Source organism: Euprymna scolopes, chromosome 13 (genome assembly GCF_053919585.1).
Source record: "Euprymna scolopes isolate OS-2025 chromosome 13, ASM5391958v1, whole genome shotgun sequence".
NCBI lineage: Eukaryota > Metazoa > Mollusca > Cephalopoda > Sepiida > Sepiolidae > Euprymna > Euprymna scolopes.
Window position 1 is genome coordinate 129328352 of NC_136494.1, and position 6000 is coordinate 129334351.

Here is a 6000-nt window from a genome sequence, read left to right on the forward strand (position 1 = left end):
ATTGGATAAACCAGAAAGGTGGAGATTAATGAGCTCCTGACGATCACTAAGAGAAAGTCGTGGCATATAGACTAAATGTTACGTTGTATGACCTGAATTTGATCTATTTGTCTCATGTGATTTAGGTACGCTTCATGCGTTCGACCTTTATTTAAAGCTTCCTGACGTATCTGCTCTATGCCTTTGCATAGTGAAAGCTTCTATAAATCATGGTAATGATTTGTTCTGTGAGCCATTCTTCATTTTCCTGGTTGTCTCTAAATCTGCATTTTTTATAGTTTATAATTTACATCTAGAAACGAAATCGTCAATATTTTTCATGTTCTGCTTTACATTCATGCTCATAAAATCGTACAATAAGGAAATTAAATTGAAGTTTCAGTCGTTCTACAATTTACACCAAATAATTTCTGGATCTGTTCGGTGGGAATCGCTTTCAAACATTCAAACATTATACAGAGTGGAACGATAAACTTATCGCCAGAGAAAAGACGAATGATTCCGTTTCTGTTTGATGAAAACTATTTTCTGGTCCCCCGACAAAAGCAGGGTGGACCTGTTAGTTCACCCTTGTCCGTTTGTCTGTTCGCCCGTTCGTCTGTCCGCACTTTTCTCAATAACTACACCTTAGAATTGCTTGAAATTTTGTACAAACATTTAACATGATATGAGTAAAAAAAGTAACAGAACAGATTTTCTGGGAAAACTCCGGTTCTCCCCCCTAGGGTGCCTTTTGGGTTAAAATGGTTAAAATTGACACTTATGTGCTCATTAAAAAAAAATTGATGTCTTGGATTTTTATAAAACTTTTTGAAAAGTTGTAACTAACTGATTTCTACATAATTTTGTTTGTCTATACTTCACGATAACTCTTGGGTGTGCTCCAGGGGCTCTTTTATGGCTAATAAAAACACTCCATGGAGAGTAGATAATACAGTGGATGTGTTATCGGCAGCTCCAGTAACTCTCGCTTCTCCTATTTTGTCATTCAGTCCTCATTCAAGGAGTGATTGTTCTGACAAAGGGTGAAGAAAAAGCTGCTTAAAGGTCGGTAGTACTTGGTGACCAGTAGTCTGAGATGTCGGAAATTTTTCTGTCTCTATGTCTGTCCTTGTGGATATGTCACTAGTAAGGGTGCTGGAGGTAAACGTTTTGTCTGGGCTGACGTTATCCGCTTGATAGTCAGGGACCCGAACCTTGGATTAACCACTAAGGAGGCTGTCCTATCAGCAGGCGCAAAGTACTGGGACTGCTGTATTGCCATTTGGTGAGTGGATCTGGACCATGCAGTAGTCTCTGGTGGGGCCTCTCGATGCCATACTAGTGGGTAATTGTTACGGCTTTACCTTTTTGTGTGCTACAAAAAAAAAATTTTCCTGTCTTTTTCTCTCTTACTTTCCCTCTCTGTACTGCTCTAACCAAGTATGCCGACCTATTCCACAAATTCCAAAACCTCAACATGAAATATCTCCAGAATAAAAACTCGATTAAACTTAGAACCCCATCTTCCAACGTAGACCCCTACTACCAGGTCTCCTTCTCCAACATCAGGGGTCTACGTTCAAACCTTCCAGAGGTTGAAACCCAATTACAGGAGACGAAACCGGACATATTATTTCTAAGTGAAACTGAAATAGGGCCGACCACTTCCCTAGATGAGTTCATAATTAACGGATACTCTAATTTAACAGCTAAATCTGACACCCAAGATCGCCATGGGCATGGAATATGTGCCTACATTAAGGATGGCTTCCCGTGTGGCAGGGATATCTCTAGACAAGATCCTAATTTACCCTATATGTGCTTCAGGATTGCACTTGCTAACACCACTGCATTTATATTTGCCCTCTATAGGCCCCACAACAGCGGAGTTACTATATTTAAGAGCATATCTGAGAAAATAGACCACATACTGTCTTCACATCCCTCGGCTAACATCCACATCTGTGGTGACTTCAACGTCCATAACGTGGAATGGCTAACCCATTCAAATAAGACAGATGATGAGGGGAGGTTTTGTCATGATTTTGCCATTGCTTATGACCTCACTAAGATTGTTCGCGAACCCACCCATGTGCCCGATACACCCGGTCAATATGCAAGCCTCTTAGACCTTTTTCTCTCAACTTCCCCTGAGCTATGTTCATGTTCCGTTCATTCTCCTCTAGGATCCTCCGACCACTCCGTCGTATCAGTTAAAATAAAAACGAAATGTAAGAAGCCCCCAGACGTACCCCTCCACCGTACTGTATACCGATACTCTATGGCTGACTGGGATAGCTTCCGTACATTCATATCTGATTTACCTCTGCACTCCATGTTTAAAAAGGAAGTGTCCTCTATAGTATCAGATCTGACCGAATGGTTAATTGTAGGCATAGACCAATTCATACCATCTAGAAAATTCTAACAAAAACCGAACAGCCAGCCATGGTTCTCCCCAGAATGTGCTGCTGCTACGAAACTATTTAAGCGCTGCCTTAAGGAGAAGTGCTTTCCGACTCCCTGGAAGACCTCATCAGTTTGCCCTGTATTTAAGAATTCAGGTGATAAGTCATCTCCCTCTCAGTACAGACCAATAAGTCTCCTGTGTGTTATGAGTAAGTTGCTGGAATCCATATTAAATAGAGAAATAGTCAACCACCTCAGCAGGAATAACCTTCTTAGTGACACACAATATGGTTTCCGCTCTGCAAGATCTACCGCAGATGTGCTGACAGTTATATCCCACAGGATTAGTGAATCTCTTGACAAAGGCTTCCTTTCTAGGGCAATTGCTCTTGACATATCAAAGACCTTCGACAAGGTATGGCATAAGGGTCTACTTCACAAGATTTCCAGCTACGGTATAACTGGAAATGTTTTCTCAATTATTAAATCATTTCTCTCCGATAGGCTCATAAGAGTAGTGGTAGATGGACAAAAATCGGAGGCCTGCAATATAAATGCTGGAGTCCCTCAGGGGTCAATCCTAAGCCCAACTCTCTTCCTGATCTACATCAATGACCTCGCTAAACACATACTTAAATCATTCGTTGACATCTATGCTGATGACACGACCATCTACGGCAACACATCAAAGGCTGTAAATGACAAAGTTCTCTCTGATTCTCTCTCCTCTGATCTCGAGCGCGTGGTTCAGTGGGGGAAGATGTGGTTACCTTTAATGCATCCAAAACCAAACTCCTATCCTTACATCATCAACGCTCTGATCCCCATCTGGCATCAATTGTGATGGATGGCTCTCGTCTGGGTGAGGCCCCGTGTTTTGACAAGCTTCTGGGTTTGACCTTTACTCCTGATCTGAAATGGAACACGTACATCAAGTTTGTTGCCAAGGTCGCTGGAAAGATGGTGGGATCCTTCTTCCGCTCCAAAAGATATCTCACTACTGATGCAATTCTCTATCTATATAAAAGCCAAGTACGTCCAAGGAAGGAATACTGTTGCCATATCTGGGCAGGAGCTGCTAAAAACAGCCTATCCTGCCTTGACAGAGTACAAAATAGACTTCGTGGCTTAGTGGGGGATGCCCTTTTCTCTACCCTGCAACCTCTCTCGCACAGAAGAGACGTTGTGAGCCTATCCTTGTTTTATCGTTATTTCCATGGCAGGTGCTCGTCTGAACTCCAATCTCTGGTCCCCACTCGCCAATCTTTCACAAAAAACACCCGTCTAGCTGAATCCACTGTGAAAAATTTCCCCCACTCTATATCTGTGCCTAAATCAAAGCGCGGATTCCATGAACAAAGCTTCTTTCTTAGAACTGCATGCCTGTGGAACTCTGTTCCATCTGCCTGCTTCCCACCGGACTACAACTTGGATGTCTTCAAGTCCAATGTTAACAAATTCCTAATGAACCGCCCCCTTATGTAAAAACTAAAACTGGCATCGTTTGTTCATTTTCACTAGTTTTTTGTTTTTCTTTTATAAAGTTGGTCACCACTTATCAAGGCCCGAAAGCCACTCGGGGATAAGGGTTATTGCACGTACAGTATGTTAGTATTGAAGATTTGATAAAGTGTTTTACTTAAAGGGGCGTTTCATCAGGAATTTGTTTATGTTGGCCTTGGAGACATCCAGGTTGTAGTCAGGTGGAAAACAGGCAAACAGAACAGAGTTCCACAGGCATGCACTTCTAAGAAAGAAGCTTTGCTCATGGAATCTATGTTTTGGTTTTGGCACAGATAAAAAGTGGGGAGAATTTTTGACAGTGGTTTCAGCTAGACGGGTGTTTTCGTGAAAGATTGGCGAAGGGGGACCAGAGATTGGAGCTCAGACGAGCACTTGCCATGGAAATAACGATAAAACAAAGACAGGCTCGCAACATCTCTCCTGTGGAGAGAGGTTGCAGAGAAGAGAAAAGGGCATCTTCCACTAAGCCACAAAGCCTATTTTGTACTCTGTTACGGCAGCTCCTGCCCAGATGTGGCAGCAGTACTCCATCCTTGGACATACTTGGCTTTTATATAGATAGAGAGTTACATCAGCAGTGAGATATCTTCTAGAGCAGTAGAAGGATCCTATCATTTTTCCAGCGACCTTGGCAACTGACTTGATGTACATATTCCATTTCAGGTCAGGAGTAAAGGTCAATCCCAGAAGCGTATCAAAACATGGAGCTTCCCCTAGACAAGAGCCATCCATTTCAATTGATGCCAGGTTGGGATCAGAGCGTTGATGATGTAAAGATAGGAGCTTGGTTTTAGATGCATTAAAAGTAACCAGCCACCTCTTCCCCCATTGTACCACATGCTCGAGATTAGAGGAGAGAGAATTAGAGAGAATTTTGTCATTTACGGCCTTTAATGTGCTGCCATAGATGGTCGTGTCATCAGCATAGATGTCGACGAATGATTTAAGTATGTGTTTTGGGAGATCATTGATGTAGATCAGGAAGAGAGTTGCGACCTCAGCATTAATACTGTGGGCCTCTGATTTCTGCCCATCAACCACTACTCTTATGGACCTATCGGAGAGAAATGATTTAATGATTGAGAAAACATTTCCAGTTATACCGTAGCTGGAAATCTTGTGAAGTAGGCCCTGATGCGATACCTTATCGAAGGCCTTTGATATGTCAAGAGCAATTGCCCTAGAAAGGAAGCCTACGTCGAGAGATTCACTAATCCTATGAGATATTTATATATATCGACTGGGGACTTTTGGGGCTAAATTGGTGAGGGGGGGGGCAAATGCTGAACTTAGTAATTTTTTTATGCTTCATTCACTCATGCACTCAGGGGGGACATGCATGCTTCTCTTGTTTTTGTTGCAGACCATTTACTTTGACCATTTGTGTACGGCTTCCAAGAGCGATAGGAGCCTTCTATCATGTCTGAAAGTGACACAATGTTCAACGAGCCAAATCGGAGATGTGCTGCTGCACAACTATGAGTTGTATAGCAGTGTATCTCTGATCTCTCTACCAATCCAAGTTATGACAACAGGACCATTACCAGCACCCCCAAAATGCATCACTGGATTGCCGCAAATAACAGGGACGTTTCCAGAGTGAAGAAAACAAAATTTCTCTTGTGGAAAAGGCATACTCCCAGTTCAGAACCCGTATCGAGGCAGTGATTGAGGCTGAAGGCGGCTAAATTGAATAGATGTCAGCTCTACTACATAATCAAGTTACCTGAATTTATTTGTTCAATAAAAGTTTTAAAATAAAGCCATAGTGTTGTTTTCTTTAGGGCGACACTTTTATCATTCAACCCTGTATCTCCTGAGGCCTTCCTCGCCATCCAATGGTAGAGTATGATTAACCTATTTGTTGACTACGACGATTACAACCTGAATTTCATCCATGTGTCTCATGTGATTTAAGTACGCTTCATGTGTTCGACCTCTATTTAAACATTAAATTTACATCACTGCTTGCAATATCTGAAGGAGTCGAACAAGTTTTCCGAATCCCAATACATGATTGGTTCACATGTTTTTGTATACATTACATTTTTTTTTAGATATCAGACAATAATAAGAATAAATTAA